The 16895-nt window shown below is 39.0% G+C and overlaps 1 protein-coding gene across 1 annotated transcript in view; it reads right to left on the reverse strand.

Annotated features, from left to right (window-relative positions):
* Nucleotides 1-16895, reverse strand: part of LOC149474766 (uncharacterized) — a 1567000-nt gene that overhangs the window by 705315 nt on the left and 844790 nt on the right. The window contains exon 3 of the mRNA XM_089693250.1: nucleotides 320-350. The gene's annotated coding sequence lies outside the window, so the exon portion shown is untranslated. The remainder of the gene's footprint in view (nucleotides 1-319; nucleotides 351-16895) is intronic.

The raw sequence follows: 16895 nt of genomic DNA on the forward strand, positions 1-16895 counted from the left end.
GTCCTTTCCTTAAATGTCAGCAGCTACAGTATTTGTAGATACTAGCTTATTTATTTTCAAACAGAGTTAACTTTAACCTCACGAAATGCAGAATCTTAGAATCTGCATTTCCGTATATGTCAAAAATTTAAATAACACCTTAATGATTCTTTATATTCATGAAGAATAATATAACATGATAAGTGTAGTATGGAACTTACACTGGCCCAAGTGTCATTTAATAAACCGCAGTGGAAATATTTTGAACAGATTTAAAATTCACAGACAAAAGCAATTATTCAGCTATTCTCTAAATACTCAGAGGAAACATATTTCTTACCATAAATTCCTGTAGAAATGCAGGGAAAAGCCTAAAATGTAAACAGAAAGACATGTGTTACCTATATTAATGATAGCTACAGCCTTGACAGCACAATTGTGAACAAGCAGTTGTTTTTCATAGGATATGGCAAAGATACAGAGTGCATATTGGCAATGTATGTACATTTCCCCATGCTAGGTCTCTTAAAATGCTGCAAGTACAGAAGTACAGAAATATAAATGTTGAACCCTTCCCACCCCCTTTAAAATCCAGAAAACTCCTAACTTCCTGCTGATGGCTGACAACACTGCCTCTGTTACACTGACCTCCCAAACAGTGTTGTGCCCCAGCCTGAGTTCTCCCCTGCAGGATTACAGAACACCTCCCCTGTATGTTACTGGGTTGAGGGGAGGGAAGGTGTTCTCTAGTCCGGCAACAACAGAGAACTGGGCAGGGCTTACAACACGCTAGGATATCAGTGCAGCAAAGGCAATGTTGTTAGTTCACTACAGAAAGATAGTACAATATATCTGTAAAGGGCTGTGTAAAATTGTACCTGATATAGTCAAATGATTTATGACAAGATCAACAGGTATGTTTTTATAGTAGCATTACTTTTAAAGAGATACATAGGAAATGTGCAACAGAATAAGATTTTTTTTATTGTTATCAGTCATTCACTTTAACTACAAAAGCAAATTATTTTGCAATGTACTAAAAAAAACATTGTTCCTCAATGGCCACATGATGTAAAAATGAAATACCAGGAGGAAATAAAAGTACATTCAAATGCATATCTGTGAAATGTACAATATATTGCATCTGTGGCCACCATCTGCAAGTTTGAAAGAATTTGTTGGTGATGCTGGCCCCAATAACATAAGCTGTACTTCACATGATCAGGAATGCCTAGAAGGGCCTATAAACTGACTTTTTATTTATTAATTTATTTTTTATAAACCATGGTCCCTGGTTATGCAAAACTATATAGACTAAAACAAAAAAAAATGTCAAACAACAGCAAAATGGACTACAATGGAGAATCCAACATAAATACCATACTATTTTGTATAAAAATAAGGCAGGGTTATCACTCCTCTAAGGTTCCCATTGGACATTAGCCAAAAAGGAAGTGAGAGGAAATCCCTGCAAAGTAAGGGACGTTCTTGGGCGACCCCCAGGTCACCAGAACTAGTGTCCCCATTTGAAGATTTCCCCTCTGTTACTTTTTTGGGGACAACCAAAAATTGGGGATTTTTTTTTTTACTTTCACTTTCAATGATAATTGAACATTGCACAGAGAGCAATACAAACTGAGAGGGGTTCTAATCCCTCTCCACTCTATCCAAAACTAAAAAAAAAAAAAGTTATACTTTAACTCACAGCCAAAAAGTAAAAAAAACAAAAAAAACACCATTTTATTTCATACAAAAATAAAGATAAAAACATGATTGTCAGTACAATTGGAGAACCAATGTACACTCTCCTAACTCTATGGAATGCTCCCTGTTTGAAGTTCTGTTTGGAGAGCAGGGGTGTAAACCGACCAGTTTTTTACTTTTGTAGTGACCACCGGATGACTGGAGACTGCAACTAGCCATCATGAGCATTGCATTGATAGTGGTTATTTATATGTCTTTGTATTTTTTACTTCAAGGACCCGTTAAGGCCGTACTCTATTTGTTTTTCCATTTGTATTTGTACAAAATCTAATAAACAGATTAGAATCTAAAGATAAAAAACATTCCATGGTACTAACCAACCAAGCTATACTAAATATGAACATAGAAAAGGATATCTTTATATAACAATAGGAAAGAAAACTTAATCAAAGTAGGACCAAAGATCACAGATATAAGACACATCCTCATGTATGAGGGACCACTGGCCTAAAGTGGTTGTAATCCTCAGACATGAAATTTGAACAAAGAATATCCTTCTATAGTGTGTACTTGTCTCAATCCAGAGCACCAACTGTCATTTCTGTCTGCTGTTTTGTTCCTCTGCTGTCAGCATGAATCCCTTCTAACAAGTTTTACTTACACCAATCCCAAAAAGGTGACAGGGGAAGGAGCTCCAGCACACCTCCTGTAATTGACAACTTAAGCTCTTTTTCTGTGTGCTGTGTAAAGGGGTTGTGTCCATTTCCTCCAATCAGCTCTCTCCACCCCATTTTCTGAAAGCTCAGACACACTTTAAAAATTCTGGATTTTAAACGGATGTAGAGAAGCAAAGACTGCAGATAAAGTTATGTAGGGGATTTGTTTCATCTGTGTGTGTCACCGGAGGCCAGTCACTTCACTGAGTATATGTAAGGGTTTGCAACAACTTTAACCCTTTCGCTGCAAGGTCCGCAAGTTGTGTATAAAATGAAATATAAATATACACATAATTTATACACATATAAATATAAAATTTATATGTGTATAAAACTGACAGGCAGATTCTTGCCTGTCAGGTGGCCAGGCAATTGCTTCCACAGCCCCCCGGTAAGGATGCACCCCCCCCCGCACATGCACAATCCTGCCATCTATGGGCCCGGGGAACACCATGGTGGGTGACAGCAGATGGAGGGGAGGGTGTGGCCTTACCGGGGCTGTGGAAGCGATCAGGTGGCAGCACAGCCTTCTTTGTGTGACCCGGAAGGCGATATGTGTGACAGCACTTCCGTGTCACGACTGTCACTTTCTGGGCTAGCACAGCTGAGAAACAATGTATTGCAATGTGGTCTGCATTGAAATACATTGAATGGAGGCCAGAGGCCAGTGTTTGTAATGTGCATAAAACTGACAGGCGGACTCCTGCCTGTCGGGTGGAAGCAGTCGGGCACCTACACTGCTATCCGATAGCTTCCACAGCCTCCCGGTAAGGGCGAGCACGCTCCTGTCATGTATCTGGTCCCTGCTTGCCTATCCACGGGCTCGGGGAACGCCATGGCTGGATGGAGGGGGTGCGGCTTTACCAGTGGCTGTGGAAGCATAGCGATGTGTGACATCACTTCCTTGTCACGACTGCCACTTTCTCGGCTAGCACATGTATTGCAATGCGGTCTGCATTGCAATACAGTAAATGGAGGCCAGAGGCCAATGTTTGTACTGCTGAGCTAAAGGACCTCTCCACCTTTCACTAATACAAGGATCTATTATGCCTTGTTTCACTTGGTTGTGAGAGCTGCTCTGAATATATTTAATCCTTTCACTGTCAGAGCCAGTTTTCTAAAAGACATGCAAGAATCTGTCACCTAAAAAATCATCACATGATATGTGATGAAAAAAAAAGTTAAATGAAAAAAAAATTATTTTTTTTTATTGCAAAATTATAAGGTTACACCCAAGCACATAACATACCTCCCAAAAAATGTTGAATCCCCCCTCCCCACCCACACATATACCAATCTATGAACATAAACACACACATCAGGGTGCCTACATGTGAAAACGTAGATTGTGATACAAATGTTACATATGGTTGCTCACGCCAGAGTGAGAGCAATAATTCTAGCAGAAGACTTCCTCTGTAATGCTAAACTGATGACCTATATTGAAGCATCGTCTATAGAAAATATATAGGGTACTGAAGTTTGTCGCCATTTCATAGGTGCATACACATTTAAGGTTGGGCATGTTGGGTATCTATTTACTCGGCACAACCTTGTTTATTATATTTTACCAAACAATTTGGATAATTTATTGCATTTGTTTGCCCTAAGATTCACTTTAGTGTATTTTTTACTGAAATTTGCGGTAATGTTGTGTGACATAAAACATTTAAACTACTACTATTTTATTCTCTTGGGTGCTATTTTCAGAAAATATATAATGTTTTAGGGGTTTTGTGTAATCTTCAGGTCTTAAATTATTTTTTAAACATGTGTGCAAAAAATGCAAAAACAACTCTGACAGCAAAAGGGTTAAAAATATTCTGAGCAGCTCTCACAACCAAATCAAACAAGGCATAGTAGATCCTTGTATTTGTGAAAGGTCAAGAGGTCCTTTAGCTCAGCAGTGCAAACATTGCTATAAATCTCCTTCTTATGGACAAACACTGGCTTTAATGCTGTGGCTTAGCACACATATTCACAAGCAGACTCCCAACCTGGGGCAATCATCATTGCAATGTACCAACATAAACTATATTATTATAGCTCACAAGTCATAAAATATGGCGGCTGCGTTAGTTTTCTTTTTTCAGTACCAAGTACCCAAATGACAAAGCCATCTACACCTCACATTCTGAAACCATTGGTCTACACCCAATAATATTGATTAACCAGATCACCCTGCAGCCAGTAAATATATATGTGACAATAAAGTACATCCAAAAAAAAACCACAGACAAAACTTTTTTTTCTTTTTTTAAAATAAGGAGGGGTTAAAAACCTGTGTCACAATTTGTTTTGCCATCTGTGTTTATTTGGAGAGATTTCTCTTCGCTTCCTGCCCTGTAGACTAAGCAGGGGGTAAGAAGATGTCTCTCCAATGTTAGTCAAATTCCCTGTTAGATGATTGGCAAGGAAACAAGTATCACCATTGGGGGATTTCCCCTCGCTTTCTTTCCCATTGACAATGGTGACCAAGACATCTAAAGAGGATTCGTCTTTCCAACAGGGACAGAGCAAGCAAAGATATTGGCATTGGCACTTGGCATTGGGTCTAGCCCTTCATCACTCTATCCAAATCTAAAAGGCAAAGTTTTGCCTTTAGTAATACTATATTTTCTGTACAGCATTCCAGAATATTATCTACTTTCAAATATGCTAACAAATTTAGAATATCATTAAGCACACCTTTCAGCAAGTCTTTGCTAGCAAACAGAGCCTTCAACATGAGCAGTGTGCCAACTGTCCTTTGCCTTGTAATTTGTATAATGTGATATTATTTCTTATATGTATATGACCCTACATGGTCTCAAACATAATTACTGTCTTGACTCTGAGTTCTGCCTTTTGAGTAATTACCATTAGTGAACATGATTTTATATTTGCAGGAAGATTTAAGTTATGTTACACTGGAAAGTGGGCACTATTAATAATATATGAGACACTCACGCATGCATTCAAGAATACTAAACAGATCATAAAAGTGTGGACAAATTGCTAAGTGTATTTCATTAAAAAATGTTTTACAAGTTGTCAAACACAATTCCAGCACGCCAGAGTCATCCGCAGTTACTACATCTGATAGCTAGAATCTGAAATACAAAGAAAAGTGTTTACATGAGATTTTTACAAAGTATATTTGTAATAAAAACTAACACTCTGTGCAGAGTTATCGGTCTTTTATTCGGCATCAATTTATTATAATTTAGAAAAGTGTTATTTCTTAAAAAGAATAAAAAGGGTGCCTATTAAAGCAGAACTGCAGGCAAAAAGCTAAATTCAAGGTTGAAATATATATGTCTGCACTCTTTTCCTGCCAAAATAAATGTAATTATGTTCATCCAAGCTTGAGATCTAAGTCAGAAAGCATAACTAGGTCCCCCACTACAGTTATAGCAATACAGTTTGGCTTTTAATTGGACAATGAAGAAAAAGCTCACAGGTAACGTCATTCCTATGGTCACTATTGCTGTCACAAGCTTCCCATGTTAGAATGACCATTTTGGCAATGCAGAAGAACCTATGTTGCCCCTCCCTATCCCAGAGGCATCAAGTGCACCCAGCCAGGCTCTGCATCATCTGCAGAATGGGCCTTTGGGTATTTTTACTAATGAGTGAGAAATATATTACATTATCATGGCTGTTCTGAACTGGGAGAAGTTGGTATGTGTTAAAATTAGGGAAATCAGCAAATCACTGCCCCGTGTGCTAAAAATGATAAATTCCTTGAAATACTCCCATTGGGACACATGTCCCTGGTCCTTATGCCACCAGTTCATGCACGGCATGGTGGTTGCCGTACTCACCACAGTTGGTAAGGCCATGGAGGGAAATGGCCACCTTTATAAAGAGACAAAGTGCAGAACAAGGAATGGTGAGTCGGTAATAGGGAAAATATTAGCTTCAGGGAGACCGCAGGCGACTAGTCTTTTACTCTCTGCCTGCCTCTGTAAGCACAGCCAGGGTTTTTACTATATTCATTACATACAGTTATGTTATATTCCTATTCAAAAACACAGATAATTTAATGCATTGCAATAATATTAATATGGCATGAAATTTAAGGAAAGTATTAAGACATCGGGATAGTTCCTCGCTGTGAATGACCGTGGGGCAGATAGACAATGACCTAATAGTTGCCGAGCTATATAGACTCCCAACCCTTGCTGGGAGGATGGTCTTAAGCTCTTACTGAATTTTTATTTCAGCTGAGAATTTGGAATATTGTGATATAGGGTAAAGACTGGCCAATTTACATGGTTGTACAATTTCATATCCTGTTTGTGGCCTCAGTGACACTTGGTTGGCCTGGTCTTTGCTCTGGTGGTCTTCCTGGGGGAGCAGACAGTGACAAATTGGTTTTAGAAATGTTTAATATGATGGCTGTCAATATGTCTGCACATCTAGCAGCATGACACTTATTCTACATTTAATTCACCCCTGAGAAAACAAATACATTACTTTGAAACGCGCATCAACAAATTTCAAAACATAACATGGATTATGGTTATGCTATGTTGACAGGAAAGTAGGAGATTGTCAATAACAACAGCGATGTCATTTTTTAATTGTTTTTTTTTTTCTTTTGTACAAAGATTAATATGTATATTTTCAACACAGTTGTATTAAAGTACATATAAAGTCCCAAAAAAACTTTTTTTTCTTATATTGATGTAGATTTATTAAGGGCATGAAGCATGCTCACTTTGCAAATATTTTCACTTAGTTTGGTGAAAGGTAAAGCTGTGCTCACTTCAATTCTCCAATCATGCAAGAGTAAAAATCCTGTTTTTTCTTGTTTTTTTTATGTTACTACAATGAGTAGATATTCTTTGCAAATGTAAAGTGTTACTAAACCCACAACAGTAAAATCAGTCTGTATATGCAGTAAAGCAAGCTTGTTATAGTCACTGTGGAACCTAAGGGGTTAATCCTCTGAATTGTGTAAAAAGGATGTTTGATCCTGTCTTCTCTTATATTCCCCTTCTTCCACAGTCCCCAATTCATCTGCTGATAGAACAGAGCCTTGGGGCAAGCATGCTCAGTTTGGTGTGTATTTCTAGAGAGTTTTTTTTTCTTGGGAGAGTGCATGCAATCAGCACTGCGCAGACAAAGGGTCAGGGGTCCTGCAGCTTTATAGGACAATCAGGGTAAAATGAAAACTCCTCCTACAAGCTTTAACCAGTGCTCTGCTGGACACAGAAGTCACAATACTGCTCTAACTTGTGATGAGAAACGGTATTTAGCAGTTTATATTTACTAAAATAATTGTGTTTCCATGTTCTTTGTACTGTGGAAGACCAAATATTGTTAATTTCAACCAGTGTTACCTCATTCACTAACTTAAAATGTATTTTGCAATCATGCTCAACTGGTTTAGTAGATTAACCCTTTTATATTAATATTACTAAAGGGGTTTTCTATGTTGTTGTAACAATGGAGATCCCCCTATTCAAGGGATGAAAAAATTATGGTATGGATTCAATCGCCCCTTTCCTTGGTTATGATGTCCTACTGTGTCTAATTCTTAAGGCAAGTGTTTAGTTTTTTTAAAAGTTTAACTGAAAAGGAAAATTTTAGGACTAAGGCAACAAACTGCAATAAAATCATGCCTAATTCAATGCAGATGTCCTCTTCAATGCTTATAAAATCAGTGAGAAAAAGCTTTAAAGCCATAGCCAATATCTTGAAATCCTGGTGATCTAATGTCTATATGCCTTCTTAATTACTCATAATCGCCTTTTAGCTTTGAGTATTGTAATATTTCCCATAAGACAATGAGAATGCACACAATAAACCACGCATATCCTTTACTATACAGGTCTCTAAAGAGAACACAAATGGCACTTGTAAGTCAATATATAGCCCCCTTAAGAGATGGCATTTCTTAAACAATACCCAGAGCAACAAGATCTAGAAGAAAGGATCAGGCGTTCAGGTTATACCAAACATCTGCAGAAGAAAAGTCTTATGGCTTCCAGGAAGCCCGAGATTAGTGCTGTTTAATGATGAGGTTATAGAATCATTAAAAGTCTTGATATTTTACCCAAATGTTCTCATGATGAGTTCCTGGATTTGGAAAGTATAACACCTTTATGCACCACTGTGAAACTTAACAAGCAAAAGTGTTATGTTGCCTGGCTAATGTTTGAAACATGTTCTGTCACAGACCATTGCTTGATGGATAAAATAGCTTAAGAGTCAGGAGAATGTAATGTAAAATCTCTGCAGTCAAGAAAGTTAAAGATTATTTTTGCAAGTAAGATGAGGTGTTATAAAATTAAATAATTGAGTATTAAAAGGTGTTACCAAAGCCACTGAATAATTTGAAGCATATGTCTTTTCGCCTTTTTGATGCTGTCATTGCCTAGTGAAAATATACCATTATATTTAGTATAATATTTATTACAATGTATTTAGTATAATTAGGTTTTATAGGCAGAAAGAGGCAGGGACTGCGTAAAACATGGGTTTGATGATTGCACAAAGCGGACCATGGTATGTCAGACTTCATAATTTAGGGCACATGTACACTAGTGCTTAGATGTCCATCACATCCCAGTATTTTTAGGCACAGGTGCAATCTTCCAACCCCACTGCCAGCAGCCTGTCAAAATCTATGGCAGGCTGAAATATGCAGGAGCTGGGCACTGTACCAAGTGGTACTTGCATTTAGGGCCATATGCATTCAGGTACATATGGAATGCAGAATTCATGCCGTCTTGGCATATGTCCCTAAATGCATACGGAAAAAAATGAAGGTACAGCGCGCAGCCGCATCAAGCCACAGCATATCTGAGGCTGTTAAAAATGTTTGATTTTCACCTGTGCCCCTCAGACACCTAAAATAGTGGGTCATGATACATATAAGCACTAGTGTGCATATGGCTTTATAGTTACAAAAATCCTTGCATAGCAACAATTTTCATGACAAAAGAGCTTCGAGAGGAAAAACATATGGGTTATTACTGGGTATGGGTAATTACTCAATCCCCCCCGCAACCACCAGTAGGATTCTGCTTTTTATAGTTTGAAATATGTTTGACACTTGCTATTGGGTTCACTTTAGGGTTTGGAGAATTTGATTAAAGTGACTGAAAGATCCTTTAATTAAAGTGTTCCTAACCCCAAAACAAAGATTGGTATACTGCAGCTTACCAGTTTTTAAGGCTTATGTTCTATTTACTTTAAACTGGTAATCCCTGTGAGTAACACACTTTTTGTCCCTGAGAGGCTACATTTGCTCCTCCACTGTGTGGGCTGGTGTTTAAGGAAGAGAGGATGGCTTTCATTGCCGTGTACATGACCAGGTATGTCACCAGGTTCTTGGGCTATGCCAGGCAGCATGGGCAAGATCACTCACCCTGCACATGGGATACTTTTCCATGAATGCACTCAGCAATGCCCCCAGATGAGGTGTCGGCCAAGCTCAGGTGAAATCAACCTTAAGGCAGGCCCCCAACCTAGAGGTGAGCTGTGCACCATGTGTAGTAATTAGATGTATACTTTGAAGTGCTACATCCCATGTTACCACACACCTCTTGCCACTGTTGCATTTAGGAGGGCCACCGCTGAGACTGTGCCCACTCCACCTGTCCAGCATACCTCTGCCACCTCACTCACAGTGACAGAATGGAGTCCCACCGTGCACCCTAGAGGTGACCTCATGCATTCACATAATTAACTCCTCCCACACCTGTACCATGTGGTGAGACAGTGATGTTACCCAGGTACCACGCTTCACAACAGGCTTCTATTCACTTTACACCAGTCCTTTGGTTACCTGAAGCAACTACTCTCTTCTGTTCCTCAAATGCGGGGTTAACCTCTTCCGACTGACTTACTCCATGCCCCATATGTGCTTTAACTGACCCAAAGTAGTGTAGTGTGTCTGCCATGTGACCATCATGCATCCCTTAAGTAACTTCAGACCAGGCTCAGGAAAAGATTAAGAAAGTTTACTGAATGTTCCAGCATACAACTGAATAAAGTGCAACACAGTTCCACAAACATCCTAATCCTAACTTTCTGACGGGTGGTTGTACAGGTCTATCTTAGAAAGGAGAAAGTCCAATACTGGTGAGAGTCCATACTTAGCCGTGCTCCGGTGGATCGGCACTTTTGGGCAGACTGCATGGCCCAGCAGTCTCCCTCCAGAAAACGGTATCACTACATTCCTGACCCGTACCACAATCCAGAACCAGGCACAAACAGCAGGTACACAGATGCAGTACATATGGGGAAAAGCAGCAGCCCTTGACACCCAGCCCTTCCCCCTTACATTAGCAGCACAGGGCAGGTAGGCTGGGTCCAAAAACACTAAGAAAAAGGACCAAAAGGTTTAACCCATTCCCTATGCCTATGCTAGCCTGAACTTACTAACTACTGTGGCAACCTGCCTACAACTGTATCTGTATCAATTTGTTTTGTTATAATTTATTTTGGATTCATTGAAATTCTATTTGTATTACATATTCGGATACATCTGAATCTCCGAATAATGAAACTTTTTGTTCAAATTTCGATTTGTAACTAAACAAATCGTATAGGTCTAGTGAAGGGAAATCTCTCCAATGAGACACAAATGGCATTAAAGAAACTAACGGTGGTTATAATCCTCCCTTACTCTATCCAAAGTGTTTCCCTTACTGTAGTTACACTTTGTTCAACCAAAGATCTGCAGTGTTCTATTTCATAAACAAGTAGCCTGGGCAAAAAATTATGAATCATTTCAGTCAATGCTGCATATTCTATGAACACATGGTGAAAAAAAAAAAGAAGAAACACAAAGTACTTGAAGATATGTTTGCTTTTTCTGCTAGATTATTTGCTCACTGCATGTGCATGCTGGTCTTTGAACATGTTGTATGTTGTTCTGTGACCTTTAAAACCAAATGAGTATTTGCCTGAGCTCAAACAATTGCACCAATCTCCCAAGAATTTCATCTTATGTCACCATTTTGTGTTCCCATCTAGTGACTTTCAGACAATCAAGTTGTTTTATTTCTCTGATCTTCCGTAACAGCCCCAGGTTACAAAGACAATAAGTTACAATTTCCTTTTCTCAATAAGCACCATAGAAGACGATCAGATGTGTGCAAGACTCACTCACGGGATTTGAGAGTGTTACTTGCTGCAATAAGTAGCACAGATTTATGTATCCCCTGATAGTCTTTACTGAAAATGAGACTGCGATCCCTAGGGCTGGGTATACATCATTATTAGGGTCAACAAGTAAATCCCATGTTGAAGAATACCAACTTTCTGACTGTGTTCTAGAGGCACAGTTTTCTAAGTCAATGTCTTCAGTTCAGAGTAATGCCTTCTACAACTGCCTTAAAGATATACCACAGAAGAAAATAATCACATTTATGACACGACAGACAGATCCTATCAATTGTTGTTACTCATCAGTGTACAACTTATATATATTCATATGTAACATTCTCTATGTCTATAATTCTACTTATGAAATGTTTTTTTGTACTGACTGCTGGGGAATTTTTGTATACCTAGACAGACATCATTGGGAAAAATGTCCACTCACTCAACTCTTGTTTAGTAAGAATGAACCAAATGTATCTGGGTTTGGTTTGAGGCAACTTTGACAAACATTACACAAGTTTGGGTGTAAAATCCTAACCCCACTGAATTCAATAAGAACTAAATGTTAAAAAGCAAGTATGGCAATTTTGTAGGCTAATAGGAAATGAATGACAAACAAATAGTATGGGAAAGTAAGCACTGCTCTGGGCGACATGTACCAAAGCAAAATATTTTTTTAAAAAATACAACTTGGGGATATATCAATTTTAATAATGCTTCAATGAAAATATTAAGCATGAAAAATTAATTTAAACATCTGCCATCCAGCTGTTATACTTAAACGGATAGACAGTTCAATAAAGGTGGGAGGGTGTATTAAAATGTCCTCTCACACTCGACGCTTGTATGCACCCTGTGATCACTGTGCCCTTTGGACACAACAGATCACAGAGCAGGGTACAGGGCCATTAAGATTTGTCCTGTACCATGTGATTGTTGTGACCATTTACAGCAATCATGTATGTAAACAAAGGTTGCATGTTGCATCCAGCAGACTGATCAGCTGTATGACCGCTGATATCGCTGACAAACAGGACAGACAACCCTGCAGGCAGGGGGATCATGTTGCAACCAGCAGACTGATTGACTGTGAAAGGAAACAGAGATCATACTAGTTTTTGTTTTTTTTAACACATTGTCCCTAATCACTAATCATGTTGGGAGGAGCCAGAACCTTGTGATGCCATCACATAGAGACTGCTGAGATGCATGTTCAGGCAGTACAGCAGTGCTCGCTGAGGCTTTTGGGATGTTAGTTCCTGGGTATGGGGAGACAGCACTGGAAAATGCGAGTTTACATCTTGCATGTTTAATGCTTTTTAATATGCATGCTGCACAATGATGTCTGCATCCTTTCTCTTATGAATGACCAAGTTGTATGTGGGAGTGTTTGCTAAACCTCACATCTGCCTTGGAGAGTGTCATTATTTATAAATATTAAAAACCAGCGATGCACATTGGCTGGAAAAAAAAGGCTGACAACACTATCTATTCCTGATGAATGCTCACCCACAAATGATAGATGCAATGGATAACAGCTGAGTATAAACAAAGGGGGCTGTGCTGCAATATAAAACTTGAAAAAAATAAACTTAATTAGCAAAGTAAATAAACAATCACAATTTTATTTTTTTCAGCCTGGACTGTAGCTGATAACTTTTGCAGGACTTCTTCCTTTTCTACTGCTGTATTATCATTCTGTGGTGTGGATAGAATTAAACTGAATATTCATTAATGCAGAAGTGCAGCAGCCATATTTAAGGAGACCACTTTGAATTGGTCATCTATGGAGTGTCTCCAGTGCAGAGGGCTGCCAACTTGGCTGGTTCTGATTCGATCCTAGAAGATGGTGATTGGCTGAAGCAACAAAGCAAGGAGAAAGGGATCTGAAGGCTGCTGAGGAAAAAGTAGAGGACTTCCTGGAAGCAAGCAGGTGTGTGGGGAGAAGGTTGAGCTTCTTCTGCTGCTACTGCTGGCTGAATGAATTTCTTCTACAGCTGACCACAATCAGATGAGAACTCAGAGAAGCAAAGAAACAGAGAAGTTTCTCTTTGGGAGCAAGCTCAAAATGCTTGTGAGGAAGGAAAAGAGGGACTGTCTCAGCATGATTGAAAGAGAGACATCACAGCAATTCCTTTCCATGTCTGAGGACATGTCTGCTGGGAACTGTTGGGCCTTCTTGAAGGGCCCCAAGTTAGCTTGCCAACATTTTTTTATCATTAACTGACCAGTAGGATAAAACTTAGACTGTTAGCTAGTTAAGACTGTCTTTATATACTGTTGCTATGAAAATGCATATCAGTTCTGTTACATACTCTTATTAGGAAAGCTGCAGATGTCTGATCATATAGTTCAAAGTAATGTTGTTGTCTAATTTGCATTAATATTTATTAAAATGGTTGCAGGATGTTAAGTGAACACAAGATTCTTTGGCCAAAGAATATGTACTCTGCAGACAGGATTGCATTAGTATCTCATTTCAAGTATCTTTCAACCCCAAAGGAACCTATTTCACCAAACTAGTTTACCATCTTTAGGAGGGGTCTGCTGAAGTCTGCTTCCGCCGCTTTCTATAATCTTAGCCAATTTGTTTTGCCTTTATCCTTTGTGTTAAAAAAAACTTTACATAAATTCAGCATCACACATGGAAAGATCTGAACCTTTATGTGTACCAACTAGGGCCCCATCAAGAGCACAGAAGATTCAACACCTTTATTTATATAGTTACGTAAAGGGGACACTATTACTCGTAACAAAAGTGTTCATCTCCAGAGTTAAACACAGTTACTAGCAACTGAGAACCTAACAGTGAGTTAGCCCGACAGCTTGGTAGTTCACTCCAGTAACTTTTCTTGTATGCACATCTACTGTCATTCTTATTGTGCTTACACTCGTTATATTTTTATCTTTATAACCAGAATATCTGCTCACTCTAAACTGTGTGTGTTTATTTTAAGGTTCAATGCCAGGGGGTCCTCCTGGTTAAAGGTTCACGGTGGTGTCAGCAGGGGCTGTGCTCTCAAAGCAGGCTCAGTACACACAGGGAATCCAAAAATACACATTTGTATAAGTACACTTGTAAATTCTCTCTCCCTTTAGGCTATGCTTGGCCTAATAAATTCTTTGATAAACCTCAAGATGTGTTGGTAATTGCATGGTTTGTGAGGTGTGTTATCTTCAGACTTGCAGAGAAAACAGAAAACAATTCAGCAGCTCCTCTAGCGGTAGCACTACATTTTTAACTGCATATATTCCTTCTGTACTGAAATGTATTGCAACTGTACTGTCTCCCTTTATATTGTAAAGCACTGCACAAACTGTTGGCGCTATATAAATCCTGTATAATAATAATAATTCAAGAGAGGCATTTTGTGCTTTCAATACCCTATGCACCTCATAGCATTATCATAGCTTTCTATCATATTCAAATGCATTTGACAGTGGCTGTATGCTAGAAGTACCAGCCCTAACTAAAATAAGAATCTTTCAAGCACTGCAAAAATGGGGACACTTAATTTATCTTACAAGGGCAAAACTATGTTGAAATGCATCAATTTAGAAGCTCTTGGGAGGAAGCAAAAAGAAGTGTTAATTTTTACTGTATTGTCTGATGAAGGCACAGACAGGAAGCACATGGTGGGGAATACCAGTAATCCACAGTGAAAGCAGAAACAGCTGAAATGCACAGATCTATTCTAGACATCTATTGTTTAGAACTAGAACATCTAAGCTCTGACTCTCTGAAGTCTACTTCAGACTATACAATATTCTTGTTCTGTGCATAATGCAGCTTTATTTACCATGTATTGATCAGAGCTCACTGATGCCTAGATGCCCAGGATAAATTTAGTAGTGTCAGCATGTGTTGGTTAACTTGGCAATAAGTAATCTGCATATCTAAATATTTTTAACAATATAAAAGGCTTTCATTTGGTACACTGTTTCAACGAAAACTTATTTTTTTTGATCATAGGCTGAAATGTACAAAAATGAATCTGTGGAGATGAGCTTTGATATGCATATGATGCGAGTTAAAGCATATTGACATCTAAAGAAAAGATTTTTTAAAAATAAAATGTGTTCCTATTTAACCATTTGCTGGCTGAAAGGCTGTCAGGCGGTAACGTTGCACTTCTATGTGAATAGCCAAGAGCCTCTGCAAGAAACCTGTTCCTAGGAGGCCATGCTATCCATGGGATTGGTGAGCGGGTGGATACCCAACCTCTTTCTGACATCACTCTAGAGACATGCAGACACCTTTACACCTCAGTACCAAGAGATCTTTGCTTGAGTATTTACCACAGCCTGTTATCTTCATTGAATTACCATTACCATTACTCGCTATTGTATACGGGATCCACCATTGCTAACAGAATAGCAGAAGACAACGGCTACTATCACATCAAGAACTTTAAACATCTCCGGATTCAAGTTGCTATTTTTAGTTAAATTGACCTCTTCCCAACTAAGCCATTGTTATTCAGATTAGGGTGTATATACCCATTTACATACATACATACATATAAACATACATATACACACACACTATATTGCCAAAAGTATTGGGGTGCCTGCCTTTACACGCAAATGAATTTTAATGGAATCCTAGTCTTAGTCAATAGGGTTCAATATTGAGTTGGCTCACCGTTTGAAGCTCTAACAGTTTCAACTCTTCTGGGAAGGCTGTCCACAAGGTTTAGGAGTGTCTATGGGGATGTTTGACAATTCTTCCAGAAGCACATTTGTGAAGTCAGGCACTGATGTCAGACGAGAAGGTGTGGCTCGCAGTCTCCACTCTAATTCATCCCAAAGGTGTTCTATCCGGTTGAGGCCAGTAAAGTTCCTCCACCCCAAACTCACTCATCTATGTCTTTAAGGACCTTTCTTTGTGCACTGGTGTGCAGGCATTTTGGAACAGGAAGGGGCCATCCCAAACTGTTCTTACAAGGTTTGGAGCATGAAATTGTCCAAAATGTCTTGGTATGCTGACACCTTAAGAAATCCCTTCACTGGAATTAAGGGGCCCAGCCCAACCCCTGAAAATCAACCCTACACCATCACCCCCCTCCACCAAACTTTACACTTGGCACAATGTAGTCAGGCAAATACCGTTTTCCTTGCAACCAGCAAACCCAGACATGTCCATCAGATTGCCAGAAAAGCAGGATTTGTAACTCCAGAGAACACATCTCCACTGCTCTAGAGTCCAGTGGAGGTGTGCTTTACACCACTGCATCTGACGCTTTGCATTGCACTTGGTGATGTAAGGCTTGGATGCAGCTGCTCTGCCATGGTAACCCATTCCATGAAGCTCTATATGCACTGTTGTTGTGCTAATCTGAAGGCCACACAACGTTTATAGGTCTTTAGCCATTGACTCTGAAGACAGTT

Source organism: Staurois parvus, unplaced genomic scaffold (assembly GCF_062004578.1).
Source record: "Staurois parvus isolate SC_StPar_1 unplaced genomic scaffold, SC_StPar_1.0 ptg000001l, whole genome shotgun sequence".
Classification (NCBI taxonomy): Eukaryota; Metazoa; Chordata; class Amphibia; order Anura; family Ranidae; genus Staurois; species Staurois parvus.